Here is a 16,713-nt window from a genome sequence, read left to right on the forward strand (position 1 = left end):
ACACAGACAGGCCTGTACACAGTCCATCAAGTTGCTTTGTACAGTTTTGTATCATGCTTTTGTATATTTATAGAGAACTGTCATGTGGGATCATGGGTGATATAGGCTTGTGGGCTGAGCATTGCACAGAATCTTACAGCTAAACATAAGAATGGTTTGAATAGGGCCCGGGAGAGATCTCTGGATTACTCAAACATGCATGGATGACATCGAAAACCTCTTCAGTCAGTTTCAGTTTTTGATGAGGGAATAACATTATACCATGGTAGAAGGCTCCAAAAATTATTTTGCACAACACTCTTAAGAACCATTTTAGGACAAGCAAAAGCACAGACCTGATGATTTATCTTGGGACAGTCAACATTTAACATGTCAGGTCTTTAATGCCCTCCAAAAGGACAAAGTAAATGCGAAAATATAGCAGGGTAATGTAGCTACTCTGACAGAAACATCACACTGTTATCAAGATCGCCATGTTTACTTGCTCTTCTTTTATTACAGTATAAACACATAAACTGAAGCTGGTGTACAACATGCTTTATATCTGTGAGAAAAGTGAAAGTAGATCCTTGGAGATTCAGATGCTGTAAGTGCATGTTTATGTCTTCTGATGTAAAAGTTAAAGAGGTTGACTCAAGCATGAAGCATTTTTATTTGTTACAATCAATCACATTACCCTGATTTTTTTGGAGTAGTGTGAGCAGATTATGTTGTATTCAGACCAGTTATTGTCATCTGCGAGGCAAATGCTGGATCACTAATTGCAATTTGTGTTGTTAGATGCTGATCTTTAGAGCACATGGCTGATTATACAGAGGAAAGAACCTCCATGTTTGCTGGTGTCAGGCACTCTGTGCAGTTAATGTGATTAAATAGAGGCATCAAAGAGGTAATACAAATGTCTTTACTGTCATTATTAGTGTTTTTAGGTCAGATAGAACTGCTACAGTAGGGCTGGGTCAAATAATCAATCAATTTTAGATACACATCAGTTCTAATAAAATGATTCTGAATTGATGCAAACATGCCAGTAATTGAAATTGGTTTGAGGATAGGATGCACACACCAGCAAACACCATGAGTTGTACTGCAGGGTTGCCAGGTTTCAGTGACCCGACCCACACAAGAGGGTCTGAAAAACTGCCCAAAATCAGCTGATTTTGCGTTGTATTATTCTACAGAATCAATAGATTCTAAAACCAATACATTTGAGAATGGTTCTGGCCAAACCTACAGAGAATATGTTTTACACGTGGCAGCTCTTAAAAACCCGCCTATTTCCACAGAAAGACTGTGTACCTGGCCGCACTGTTGTGCCACTCTATTAGCTTGCAGTGTAAACTTTTTCTGTGTCCGGGATGGAGATGGCTTCATGTTACACACTCAGAAAGCAACTTTAGTGGAAAAGGTGCAGATAAACTGTTCTAAACTAACTCCACAATGTAAAGGACAGAGGCTGTATTTTCTCTCTTAATGATCAGCTGAGAAGCTAGATAGCATGGAGCTCTGCTAACAGCCAGATTCCCATTGAATTTTACCAATCACAGTCCAATTGGGTGTATTTGAAATACAAAAGTTAAGAAGAGAAGATTGCATAACCATTTCAGTGAGCAAGCCTTTATTTCTGACCTGTTTTACAGTGACATCAGGTTAACATCAGCGTTCCATGACCCTGATATGGCCTTTTTTTATTAAGATATTTGATGAAATTGAAGACTGACATGGTCCAAGGACGGTTACTTTTTCATTCTATTTTTTTCTTTTAAGTGCAACACAGAAATTTCAAGTTTAATTAGAGAAAGAAATGTTGCCTGAAAAACTCCACACAACTAGATCAGATTTGGATTGAGCATTTTTTTGTAAAAAAAAAAGAAAAAAGGAATGGGTTCTTATCAACAGTGAGACAGGCAAAAACGTTTTACTTCTACGGAAATCCAGCAAAGTTCTGTAGGACAATAAAATCCCTTCAGAACCTTATATTCATACATTACCAACCAATATTCTATTGGATTCAGCTCTTGTAAATTCTAGAGGAAATATGCAAAGATAAAATGCCAATTAAAAGCATCACATGTGATGTTTTGGACAATAATGATGATCCTTCTGATCTTGATTATGTTGAGTCTGAATCTCGGGCAGATAAGTTCTCTAAGGTCGTTTTCACACCTATAGTCCAGTAGACTCGGGTCGATTCGGGACCAAAATTGAAACATTGTTAACATTTTCAACTGGAGCGGTTTGCTTTCACACTGCTTTTTGTCAAACGAACCAAACCTTTTGAGAAGCTTGTCTAATCCTTCACATGTGGTGGCGCTGTACCAAAAACCATGGAAGGAAACGAGACAAAAAACCAGGAAGAAGAAACGCCGCTCGTCCATTGGTCAATACAACGCAACTTCTTTTCCGCAGGGAAATGTAAACAACACTGCGCTACAGTGCAGGGGAATCCTACTGCTTTCATTTTTTCACTTATTAATTTATAAACCTCGTTGTTTTTGTGCGTGGTCACGAGTAACTGACATATTTTCGTCAGACCATATTTCTATGAGGGCTTTTACCTCCTCTTCACTCCACGTCTGACCACGAGCCATTTCTCCGCTCCGCTAGCTTTGCACCCGTGTTTGTTTTGGTTTTATTTACCCAGAATGCTCTGCATGTAATCCGCTTCCTGTCTTTGGAGCGGCCTGTGGTCCGCTTGGCGTTCACATATGCATTCGAACCGTACCAGAGTTCACTTCAACCGGACCGAGACTTAGGTTTTTTGGCGGACCAGAGTTCGCTTTTTTGGACTGTTTCAGAGTTTGATTGCGCATTCACACCTGACCAAACGAACCGGACTTTGTGGCCAAAAGAACTAGAGTTCGATTAAAGCGTACTAACCAGTGCTAGTGTGAATACGACCTAAGACCTTTAACTCACATGGAGGTCTTAAACGCTCTCCATTCCATAGACTCAAAGAAGTCCACAGAGCTGACCTTGATCCAAAACTTCTCTTTCTTGCTGCCCCATATTCAAACTCTACATATTTTCAATTACAATTCAAGTAGCAGTTATACCAGAATTATGGAAAACGGCACATGTTTTACCTTTACATGAAGGCAGGACACTTAAAAATATACATACATTCCAGCCAATATCTAAATGACCTTGTCTTTGAAAGTTTTAGAAAAGTTAGTTGCAAATCAAGTTACAATTTATTTAAATAAATGCTCCATCTTGAAGTCTTACTAATTGGGTTTCAGGGCAAAAGTTTTAAATGACATTTTCACAGCCCTTGATGACAAGCAAGATTTTTAGGTCTCTATTGATTTCACTAAAGCTTTTGATTCTCAAGTCCTCTTGTAGCATTGTCAAATTCAATATGTTTTCATGTAATTGGTTCCAAAATTATCTTTCAAACAAAACCAAAGCTGTAGTATCCATTGGTTTTATTTAATTTTTATTTATTTATTTTTAACTTTAAGTAAAGGAGTGCCTCAAGGCTCAAATTTGGGCCCACTACTTTTTTACTGTATTTAATAATTCTGTTGGCTGCAATTTAAGAGAAAGCACCTACATTTCTATGCAGATGATGCTGTTTTGTATGCAAGTGCTCCCTCTGCTAATCAGGCGCTTTTAAAACTGTAACTAGATCTTTATGAAATCACTAAAAATCGTTGAATGCATATAAATGCACATTCCTAAGTATAATTAAAAAAAACAAACATTTTAAGTGATGTGCAAGCTACAAATAGACATATAATATACATGCAGACTTCAGCCTCTACTTTGAAACCTTTAGATTCACTCTTTCACTCAGACCTTCATTTCATAACAGGTGATGAATTTAAAATCATCTCTGTACAGTATGAGAAAGTGGCCATCACTGTCTGTCAGAAGAGAACAACACTGTATAAAATGTATTTATAAGGGACTACGTGATAGACTGACTGAATGTCTCACTTGTTTGTTGATCTTTGATATGGGAACTTTTAATACAAGATCTCATGATTATATAAATCTAAAAAACAGGCTGTAATAAAACTGAAATGGGAAAATAAAAGCTTTTGGTTATTTTGCTTCCCAGAAATTGAATATATTTCAGAGACATGCAAAACTGGATACAGTGGCGACACTAATGCACTAAAAACAGGAGCAGGTGTGATTATAAATGTCTATCACCAAATTATTAATGTAAAATAAATGAAAAATGAAATGAATTAAAACTGCTGTTATAATGCCAATATTATTTCTCACCTGCAATATTAATCCCTATCACAGAAAAATGATAAAAGTGGCATTTAAATAAAGTAACTGTGTTAAAAAAAAAATCATTGCTTCATCCTGTAGTTCTGGTCAAATGCATAGTAAAACATAAAGGATACTGTCGTCCATCAGAAAAATACTGATATTGGATTGTTTGTGTAGGCTTTTTATACCTGAAAATGTGCAGTATCAGAGCTTTTTCCAATGCTAGTATTGGTATCAGAATGACCTTAATTTAAATATCCATTCCCTATAGAACACCTTGATACTCAGAAAAGTATTTGCTCAAGTTTAAATACTATACACTAACCAAATAAAAATGCACTTCCAGTTCCATTTTTTTTGTTAATTTACTATTTGGGTGATGCATTTTAGTTCAGCTACCGTTGTTCTTTCCTCCATTTGAGATCATCCTTAAAACCGATACACAACCATCCAATTTTATTCACCAACTACGTAACTACCATTCCATTGCTTGTTAAAATTCCTTAAAACTTTGGACTCATTTCCCATTAACGCACAAGTAAGTCTGAAGTTTTCGGCGTTCGCTGGCTGTTCCATGACTACCCCTGCATCTTCTACCATTTATAGTCCATGGCACAGACAAAGAGATGGGGGAACCCGTGGAGAAGAGGCTCTTGTTTTTGTTGTTGTGCTTTTGTGGTCTTCTGTTTTATGAGCTCTGCGGTCAGGGATGTGCTACAGGAGATTTATAGGTTTCATTATTAAGGTTATAGCACCGTTGGATCCCAGCATAGCCTTCGCTGCCAGCACTGGACCTGCACCAAAACCGATTATGGCTGAAGTTGAATCTCTGTAAACTAGGGCGATTACACAGTCGTTTATAGTCTGCTAGCATGGTGTTTTCAGGAACTGTTCAGGAGTCGTTTTTGGAGCTAAGTGATATTGGCATTTGTGGTTCATTGCCAAAACAGATAAGGTATACATCAGAGACTGTATAAAGAAGTGGACTAAGTGACTGCGATGTCACCCACAGCGTTTGGCTCCAGTCAAATGAAGCTCATTGACGCTAACAGTTATAAGGGCCAATTTGGAGCCGATTTCCATATTTGCACTTCTGACCATGAGTATCATAGCAACCAGAGAGCCAATCTGGAGCGAAGATGTTGAAGGTAACGCCCCTTTCCGCCCATACCGCTAGTTTGGGAGGGAGCAGGCGCTTAGCAACACTGTCAATCAAACCTGTTGAGTTACAAACACAATAGTGAAATAAAATACCAGGATTATGTAGAGCAGTTAATGTGAACATGATGAGCCTGACAGCAGCAGTTAGAGAGAGAGGGGTCACGGTTAAATAATGTAAATTGAACTGGAGCCAGAGTCGATGGAGCTGTAAGTGCGCCAATGATCACTTCCTATTTGGAATGCAGAGTGTACCAGGTTAGCCTTGTCCATTTATATATACATATACAGTCTATGGTTTGCATTTGAAATGTAATCTGAATGGTTGGCCACTAATCGATAACCAGGATAGCACAGGTTGTTCCTATACATCTAATACAAGGACACAGCAACGACGTGCACTTTGTCATAGCGCGGAATTAATCCATGACAGTACTTTAGTTTGTTAGCTTTGTTTCTTGCAGTGAAGTTTTCATCAAAATATATATATATATATTTTTTCTTTTTTCTTTCAAAATATCTTCTCTCTAGTCAGTTTATGCATACCACTTTATAATGGGCCTGTTACAATAATCATGATATCAGCTTATTGTTCAATATATAATGTAAATAAATAAGTGTTGCATTCTGTTATTTATTTATTGCAGCTCATATTTTTTAACTATATTTTGTACATTTAGAATTTGGTTTTTTTACTGTTCGTCTATATTTACTTCGCACTTTAGAATGTATTATCGTGACAGGTGCACTTTATAATAACTGCACTTATACTAGCCTTTAAAAGTACAAACAAAGACTTAATACTGAACAAATAGTTTATTAAAAATGATTCAGGCTTAGTAATAGGCAATACCACCTAACCTTTTGATAGACCTAATGAATGAATCTAATATAGGAACCCCTGATCCCTTCTTCCTTTTGCATTTATTTATTTTTTATAAGGTTAAAAGTTGACTTGCAACCCAACTCAGCCCTGCTTGACAGAAACATCTCAATTAGATCTTTTCCCCTTACCTCCACCCCCTGGCTGCACTGCACACTCCTCCATTGAAAGCATGGTTGGGTCAGTTATTTGTTGGTGTTTTTTTCTTCACAAAGTTGGAGTTGGGGTGTGTGAGTCCTGATGGTTATTTCAGAGACCCTCACAGACCCACACACACAGACAGAAGCAGACCGAGTGCTGCTCCGCTGGCTCGGCTCTACCTCAATCTGTGATGTATTTCAGGCTTTTTTCTGCCGGTGCAGTCTGGAGCCGGGGAAGTCTTTCAGCTTTTCGGGTTGAACTTTTGAACCTGAAAATTCACTCTCTCTCTCCTCTCCTCTCCTCTCTCTTTAAATATTTTCCTTGTATCTTCTTCGCGCTCACTCTCCTTCTTCCTTTCTTTCTCGCTCTCTCTCCTCTCCTTTGCCCTTAAATACTCTACTCTCTTTACCCCACTTCTATGTCTCCTTCTCTTTCCTATCACTTCCCTACCTCCCCCTCTTCCTCTCTTACCGTATCTGTTTATTTTCTCCTCCATATGCACCTCTTTTCTACCTGTCTATGACACACATTTGATCTTGGGACCTTTGAATATACTCAGATGCTTCCCATTTCTGTTGCCCCCCTCACCCTCTTCTCTAATCTCTCTCTCCCCCATTCTTCCACCTCTCTCTCCCCTCTCTTTCCTTTTTTCCACCTCTGTCTTTCCTCTTGCTCCAGCCCTCTTTCACAGCTCTTTTTCATCTCTCTCACCTCTTTGTCACCCCAGTCCACTCTCCACTCTCTCACCTTACTCTCCCTTTTCACTCTTCCCCGTTTCACCTCTTTCTCACCTACGTTACCTCCCACTCTCCTCTCTTTCACCTCTGTCACCTCTCTCACATCAATGGCACCCCCCCTTTCCTCGTCTCTCTCTCCTCTCTCTAACCTCTCTCCTCTCGTGGACTCATTTCCTCCTTGTGGTGATTTACAGACTTATTGCGGATCTGCTACTTTGGACATGCTCCTCTTCAACACATTTTTCCAATTTTTCCCTCCATCCAGAGCGCAGATGATTCCCAGGCGTTTATAGGCACATTTCTACTCTACTATGCCATATGACTATAACAGGTGTGACAATATAATCCAACCAAATTTTGTCAATTTACGCATTTTATATTTGGACATTTTTTAAACTGCAATGCAAATCTGAATTATACTTTTTTGAATTTGCAAACTACATAGCATGCAGCGGTGTAGATTTGTTAGCAATAAAAATGAAATAATTGCTAGACCCTATGAGATGTTATTGCGTTGGCATTCAAGTGTTTTCATCTTGTGTTGTAAAAAAAAAAATCATTTTACTGTGAGTTGGGTCACGTTTCCACAGATTTGGCCTGTAATTTCACTTGTAATATATGGATAAATGGATAAATTGAATGCTATACTGTGGAACTTTTCAGGCTAAGCTATAACGTTTCCATGGCGACAAGGAGATGGCGGACCGGACCCATCCAGAGAAGTTCCATAATGCACTTGTTTTCAGATCTCATTTACATATGTCACATTATAGTACGACGTTTGAATGATTTAAATGTCACTCCAAAAACAACAACGACACCGATTTCATCCATCAGTTTTCTTCCCGCGGGCGCAGCAGTCTAAGCAGAGACTCTCAAACTTCCCTCACCGCAGACACGTCCTCCAGCTCCTCCAGTGGGACCTCAAGGCGTTCCCAGGCCAGCCGAGAGACATAGATTCACTTATTTGTAGACAGACAAGTCTTTTATTTTTTACCATGACCCACAAAACTACAATAGTTTAATTGCCTTCGCTAATCCTCATTGATTAATTTACCACTTGCCTTGTTAATATTCACCAGAGTCTGCACTAGAGTCCTTAGGGTGAGAAGTCCAGTCCAAATGACGATCTTACCCACTGGCCAATACTACTGGCCCACAGCGTAGCCCGGTTTAGCAGAGGAGCTTCTAACACAGGCACGATCCAAGCGGCGCTCCTCAGACAGATTTCATACTGTGGCCATGAAAAGGACTTGGATGGATTGCTGTTTTTTGGAAGGCTCGAGGAGTGTGGGAGAGGAAAACTAAAGCTTACACCCCAGATACAAGAATGTTTCAAAGCAGGACAGCACAGATGCAGACTATAAAGATGGATTTAGGATGGGCACACATTGTAAGGAACGGTGAAAATGGGACAAACCAGAAATATGTGCTTGTTTTGATGTTCTTTTACGTCTATATAAAGACATTTAACATTTTAAAGCCTGGCCAAAAGACTCATGGTGTCTATATATTCTATACGGCTAATCTTGGTCAGGTTATGCTGCCGTCCACCCTGAGCCAAGTCTAACTGAAGTGTGGGATGCAGGTTAGTTTAGTTACAATACAAACATTTCAAACTCTATTTTGATACTACGGAAAAAGATTGATACTTGATATTGATTTAAATGTACAATGACAATGAAAATGTCTTTAAAAATAAAAACAAAAAGTTATAGATAGAACTAGTTTAAATATAAATCAAGAGAGATGCCAAAAGTATCAAATCAGAAACTAATCGATACAAAAACCAGCATCGAAACTAGATAAAGTCGCATTCACAAGACAGAAATGAACCTTTCCTGAATAACTTTAGAATGATATTGAGCTGTATCAGAACAAGTATAAGTATATAATAGACTAGTATACACCCATGGACCACTATAGCCTCTTTTCCACTGGTGCAGTTTGCTTGGGGTTGCCTTGGAGCGGGTCAGAGTTGTGTCCATGCCCCGGGCACAGCTCCGGGTCGAAGGGCAGGGGTCTGCTCCGTGAGACACTGACATTATCCAAACATAACTCATGCATTCTTAATAAATAAAATCTATATGGTATCTGAATTGTACTCGATCTCAGCCATTCACAAGACATTTAGTTATTCCAAGTCTGTGGTGTTGTGAAAAGAAACTAAAGCTAAAGCATGAGTAAAAACACAAAACTACTACTTGCTTTATTGTCAGCTTTTTCTGCATTTATTTCACTTCTCTGAGCTTCTACACTGGATTTTAGCATCTCTTTATGTAACGTATTGTGTTTAGCTCATGTTGGATGCATTATGCACCGGAAATATCAGGTTTTCAATCTTTACGTGAGTGCGGTGCATCGATAAACAACACTATTAAGTCAGCGTTTGGAAAGAAATGGAAAGAAATGATATATATGTGGCTTTCGTTGACTTATTTTCGCCTGAGTCTGCATTCTTTCTTGTCCAATCATCTTTTTAGTCCTATTGGAGCCATACTGACCCTAGACCTTGCTGGGAGCTAGTAACCTCCAGGGTCCCCTCAAACGGGGTGGTATGGTTCATTTTAGACAATGGACACACTTGTGACCAGTACTGATCCAATGGAAAGGAGGCTTATGGAAACCTACCTGGACGAATGAAGGATTACACAGATATAAGGCCACATAGTAATATAAAAGAAAGTACTACGATTGTTAAATTACATTCTATTGTCTAAATAGAGTTTTGTTTTTAATTAAACATAGTAAAACATAGTGGTATCAGTATTGAGTATTGCGTCAAGCATGATAAGCTGATACCCAAGGCTGCCATGAGCGTGTTCATGTCTTCACCTTGTCTGTGCTTTTGTCCCATCCTAGAATAACACCAATTATGAACCTTGTATTGACATATTCAAAAGTGTACATTTGGTGAAACCATCCAACCGTTGCTGATCGTCCTTGAACCACCACAGTTTTTTTTTGACCTGGAGCTCTTTATATTCTTTTAAAATCATGTTGAGAATTCATTGCTGGAAGCTGTTTCTTTCTATCAAAGCACAGCGTGGTCCAGTTACATAAGGAGTATACAAAAGGTGGCTATTCTTTGAGCAGAATGAAGCTAGAATTGGAGCTAGACTTTCCTCAGACGTTTTAGATGTGAGTTTTGTATGGCGATTGTTTTCTTAGTTCTTTCAAATAATGTAGGAAGTTTTATCACAGATGGAGCAAACTATTTCTTTCCGTGGTTATTCTTGATGTATTTGAGAGAGAAAAGTCGCAGTATTGTATGTTTTTGCTGAAATTGAATTAAGGTTAACAGACAAAACAAAACATACCTGGTAATGTTAAGTGCCTTACCGTATATATCCACTTGAGACATTTTTAACAACTTTAGTCTAGTAATCTTTTCTATATTCACATATCCAATATAGTAATAGTTAAAGGTAGACTATGTAACCTTTCTGGTAGAAAAACCTCCATTATTCCCATAGAGATAAGCATATGGTATCGCTTTGCCTAAAATGTTCCAGAAATTGCATTAAACATCTCTTTTTTTTGCATATATTCATTTACAGGTGTTTTATTACTCAATAAGGTGAAGACTATGCATTCTTACTGTAGCGGGCCATATCTTCACAGATCAGACCTGTAATTTTCATGCTAATCAGGCCCAACTTGGTCCTGCACATCGTTATGTCATATATTCGATACAAGATGTTTAAGGATATCATAAACAGTCTGGACTGAAATAATACGCACAAATCTTATCTTCCAAGAACTTTTAAATCTGGAACTCAGTTGAAAAAAAAAAAATTATATCAAATTTCCAGTGAAGCTTTTGACTGTTTTTTATTTGTGGTCATTTATTATCAGTAGCTGACAGTGGAAATGATCCTCCAGTGCCTCCAATGCCTCCTCTGCGCTCCTCCAAGTCGGGCCAAACATCTGGACATTGTCTGTTTTATGTCCTGCAACTGGAGCCCCTCTCGGCCGGAGCGCATTGTACCCAGCACCTCTGTCCAAGCGGCCCCTCCAAATCTGCCAAAATATACATTCCCCACAATCACAGGGCTTTGGGATGTTGGCTCTGGTTTCACAGCCAATATATATACGCATGGAAGTATTTGTTCACCCAAATACCACAGGATTGGGGGTTCAAATCCTACAGAGAGAATGCTGTTGCGGTGTCTTTATAGATGAGACACTTAAGAGGTATTACCTGACTGCATGGGGCTGGAAGAGGAAGGGCATGTGTCATTTGACTTTTTTCAGATTTTTTTATTTTTATTTTTAAGTATTACGCTGATTAACTTGGCTTCTATAGCTAATTGGCCGTGACTAGTCAAAACTGTTGATAAGACCCACAAATCAACTTCACTGAATTATGAATAAGAGTTGTCAAAAGTATTAAAAATCAGACACTAATCGATACGAAAACTAGTATTAAAACTAGATACTCATTTGAGCAAATATCGATACTAAAAAAGTCACATTCACAGGACAGAAATGAACCTTTCCTGAATATCTTTAGAATGATCTTGAGCTGTATAAGACACATAGACTAATATACACCCATGGACCACTATGAACCTGCCTGGACGACTGAGGGATTACACAGATAAAAAGCCACGTGGTAATATAAAAAGAAGTACTATGATTTAATGTTGAAAATCACGTTCAGTTGTCTAATGTTTTATTATCATCATTGTATTGGAATCAGTATTGCATATGGAGTTATTCCTTAGTATCAAAATAGAATAGAAATTTTAGTATTTAGACAACACCAGTATGAATGGATTTTCTTACCAGTACTTGCCTAATTATTTTGACATAAAAACTACAACTGAGTGCCGTTTTATCCTATTAGTTTTCTTAGATACAAGTCAGTGTAATCCCTCATTGGTCTGTATCTATCCTTTAAATAGACGGATATATAATTAACTTCATGGTTTGCCATTATCCAGTGAATTTTCGCATTTATAGTGAAAGCCAATTATAAAGCCACGACATTGATTGAATTGCAAGAATATCCCCAAATGCCATCGAGTTTCAGTTCAGCATTGACTCCGCCTCGAGACCTGTCTTCTGCTCTACAGCGGCGTAATGGATCGTAAGCATGTGTCTAACTCTGCTTCTGCCCAGACACTTTCCAGCAGATTAGCATGGATGCCCCATTAGCAAGCCTCATTAGCCCTGATGGCAGTTAGCTAAAACAGACAGACAGAGGTCCAAGGTCCAAGTAATGAAGTACGCCAACTGACACATACTTAAACAAATGAGGAGGTCTCCCAGCCATGACAAGACGACTGGAAACAGAGAGACACATTTCAAAACAAGAGAAATACAAAGCAAGTATTAAGTAAGATGTTTGATGAAAATGAGAGTTAAACGCTGATGCAATATGTAAGCAAAAAGGCCCGTTGAGTTTTGTAGTATTCACTGATCTGGTTATAAGTAGTGTAGACAAAAGCTTCATCTTATAAAACAAATCAATCCATTCATCATTTTCTTTCTTCAAAATTAAACTATTAGAATTGTCAATTGTGCAGATTACTATGCCCTAACAAGTGCTCTTTTTATAAAATTAAAAGCAATAAAAATGACATGATCTTGTTGATCTTAATACTTCTATTGTGATGTTTAAGGCTCATAATAATATCCTCCTCCAGTGCATCAAAGAGATGTTCAAACACAGAGAGTAGGTACAGTCTGAGAGGATCAGGGATCTTTCAGAAAGCTAATGTGAGAACCAGCCTAAAAAGTCGATGCGTCTCCATTAGAGGTGTTTATTTATGGAACAGCCTCGACAAAACATTAAAAGGCTCAAACAATTTACACATTTAAAAAATCTATAAGCCCAGTGTTAAGGAAATAAAGATAAATAAAGGCAGAATAAAACCATAGCCTACATTATAAATCATGCAAATTAATAATAATTATGAATTATATGGAGTGTCTGTCTAGATGCCTATATGTATGCATTTTGACATGTGTTTATGGATCGGTGTTTGTGTGTGTGAATATCGACGTGTACAGGTGTTGTGTATGTGTGTATAACTGGTCTTCTCTCCTATATTAATGATAGATGAGTTCTGTTTTTGTCTGTAAATAGATTTTCTGCAATCTTGTGTTCTCTTCAGAAGATTAGGTAAAATAACTTCAACCCAAACCTATTCGGTCTGTAGAATAACTGAAGTGTTGTGTGTTATTTTTGTGTTATTTTTGTGCCATCGTGAATCATGTAACATGATTAATGATTATGCTAACTGACTGAAGAAAATTAACTAACTAATAAGTTCAGACAAAAAGAAAAGAAAAGAAAAAAGGAAAAGGAATTTAACTATCGTACCTTGAAGACAAGATGAACATTACAAAAGTAAAACAGAAACTAGGTGTTTAAGCAACTCTACTGCATGTTAGTATAATCACACAGTTGTAATAAACACAATTTGACCCCAGAAATGCTCAAAAATTGGCAGTGATTTATGAAACTGAGCAGGAGACCTCTGGATTTTTACCAGCGACGTAACGGCAACAATTTAAACGTAGTGATTTTTTACTCAAAGCAAGATGACCTCTTATATGAGAATAATAAAAGAAGCACGACTGAAGCAAAATTAAACTTCAGGTATGTTTTTGATGAGGGAACGTTATAATATTAATTTACTTTAAACTATTCTTAAATTAAGTCATTTTAACTTGTCTAGCTTCAGGAGCTTTCACTTAATGGAAAAAGTCTAATTACACTTAAAAGACCCTTTGAAATTCAGTAAATGTGGCTTGTCTAAACATATTTTGCAGTGTATATGGCGACTGACGATCAGTTTTCGATCGTCTTCAATGTATCTCGCAGTGTACAAAACCTGGTTTGTGGTTTGTGGTACCAATAGCCTGTGTGCACAACAGCACCTGGCACCCTCACTGTGAGCGTCACTACTTCCTGTCCAATTTTAACTGTTTTTTTTGCCGAAGCATGCTAAAATGAATATATTATTAAACATGTCAAGACAGTGGACAGGGAGCTGTGTGTGGTTGTCATTCACAACATGTTCAAAACTACACATATAAAATGATTCTGTGTTTAGAAAGAGATGTTTGTGTTTCAGTGCTAACGCTAATGCTAATTTTGAGGCATAATATATATTAAAACACCACCACAAACTTATTCTATGTATAAGAATAATTGGGAAGTTTTTATTTGAATTATTTTAAACTTTAATTACATGTTTGTTTTACGTTTTCAGATTTTAACAGTGACTTTTATCTTTGAGACAGGTTCCTAGCTAGCATGCCGCTGTGCACAGAGCCTATTGCTTTTCAAATGACTAACAGTTCCATTGAGAGTTGATATTCTACTTTATATATTAGTTTTGCTACTTTTAAATGTCTAAAATCGACCACTTTCTAATATTCTAGGAACTTGCATCTCCTAATCTGATTCCCGTTTTTCGATTCTACTTTTCCCCAAATGCTCAATCTACATTAGAATTCTGAATTTGTATTGCCATAAAAATTTCCGCCTTGTCCCATCACGGCTGTTATCTCCTCCAAATTGGGGATGCACTGTGGGTGAACTTCCTTATTCAGTGACTGCTTCCTGTTGTAGTGAATCTGATTACTGCGCAGCGCCGCAAATCATTCAAATCCACTCCATTTAGAAGAACTCGCTCAGGCAAACAGATGGAACTAGCTCCAGTCTCTCACAAAGCAGGCACAACTGGCAGCTGCGTACCCCCCTTCCCCGAGAAAGTCTAGCCAGACTCCGCAAAAAGAGAATTTATTAAACTATAATAAATTCTCTTTTTGCGGAGCTTAGGGACATTTTGTTGGAGCTGTTGCCGACTGCCTGCTTAGCTCGAGGTGTGTTATGATATCAAATTTTAGTGTTATGATTATTGTTTCAAAAATTAATATAATTTAACGATTATTCACGATTATTGACCAAGCAACAAGTACGTTCTTTCTATTCTTTCTTCCCCATTGTCTATCTAGATCACTATTCCTATTCAACAGCTTTATGAAATCAAACTTTCTGGATCATAAAGTTAATTTGGCATAAACAGCCAAGACACTGTCAGCTCCGGCCTTGTGTTCTGGTCTACGTGATCAGAGGTTATAATACTCCCTACAATGGAAGCGTAGCTAAAAAATAAGATGAATCATTCCATTATTTCTTTATTTTCAGTTTTTGTTCAAATTAAAAAGCACAAAGCTCAAGTCCACAAGTCAACTTCTTTTTTTCTTACTGAGTGTGACTTGCTTTTCCACAGATCTGACCTGTAACTTGTCTTGATTGCTCCATGAAGATACTAGAACTACTGACACTAAACCCAACAGCAGATTTAAACCACAAAAGTTGTTCGAAAACTACAATATTGTTAAAAAATCATGATCTTGCAGCTTGAGTTTGCATCTCAGTTTGCATTCAACCTTTTACAGCTTATGGGTTAGGGTCATCATATAGCCAAAAGATGACCAAAAATTGACCAGTAGTGCAAAGAAAATGTGCACGTAATAAATACAGACCCCAAATAAATACTGTTGCAGGTTTCAGATATGGAATAATAAGTCGATATAGTGATTATTGTGACAGACCTTGCACTAACCGCTTATTGAGACAAATACGTGGCCTCTACGAGAAAAGTTACAGTGTACCTTTTATATTTGTCTTTGAACTATATACATCTGCACAAGCTACATTGGAAGTGCATCCCAATGAGTACTTTGACTGTGCTCAACTATGTTCTCATCAGCCTATCTGTCTCTATTACAGGTTTACCACCGGAGCCCTAATCAACAAATTATTGGCTTGGACAGGATGGCAGGTTCACTAGTGAGTACTCTCTAAAGTCTGCTTGTTTCTGCAGTGATTTTTTCTCTGATCTTATTTTTGATTATTTCTTTTACGACTTCCAGACAGTTTTTTTTTTGGCTGTACTCTTTCATTTTCATATCTAATCTCACTCGTGACATTTTTATTCCTGTTTCGGACCATTTATGTTAATTTAAAGGTGCATTATGTAACTTTTCTGGTCACGTACTAGCTTGTCTCCATGGTGACGTTATTGCTTTGCCTTGAATGTTCCAGTAAGGCATTAACTTACTGCCACCAGTCCAAGTTACAGGTCAGAAATGTGGAGCTCATAGTAAGTACGCATGTTTGCCATAGTAAATTACAGGCGTTTTTTTTGCAGTAAAACATCTATAATTGAATAAATGGAATATACATAAGCCGCAATAACATCTCCATGGAGACAAGCAAATGGCGCGCTCTCCATCAGGAAAGTTACATAGTGTACTTTGATATAGGCGTGCATAGTTACGAAAAACCCGCTGTGCTGGCTAACATAACCGTGTACTCCCAAACATATTCAATACATATTCAAATGTTTAGTCTGAATTGCGTTTGCTTCGATGTCCCTTTTTAAAGCCCACTACATTGGCTGGTCCCTGCTGCTGTCTGCTGCTCTCTCGCTCATGTGAAACTCTGCGAATCCTGTGGAGCGGGTGCTAAAAATGAGCCTTAATCTGCAGCTCATAAGAGTGTGTGTAGGCGGTCCTCATCGGGCTGGAAACGGC

The 16,713-nt window shown here is 37.9% G+C and overlaps 1 protein-coding gene across 1 annotated transcript in view; it reads left to right on the forward strand.

Annotated features, from left to right (window-relative positions):
- Nucleotides 1–16,713, forward strand: part of sipa1l1 (signal-induced proliferation-associated 1 like 1) — a 130,785-nt gene that overhangs the window by 29,924 nt on the left and 84,148 nt on the right. Inside the window, exon 3 of the mRNA XM_055232292.1 lies at nucleotides 15,908–15,967. The gene's annotated coding sequence lies outside the window, so the exon portion shown is untranslated. The remainder of the gene's footprint in view (nucleotides 1–15,907; nucleotides 15,968–16,713) is intronic.

Source organism: Periophthalmus magnuspinnatus, chromosome 24, assembly GCF_009829125.3.
Source record: "Periophthalmus magnuspinnatus isolate fPerMag1 chromosome 24, fPerMag1.2.pri, whole genome shotgun sequence".
NCBI classification, from domain to species: Eukaryota; Metazoa; Chordata; class Actinopteri; order Gobiiformes; family Gobiidae; genus Periophthalmus; species Periophthalmus magnuspinnatus.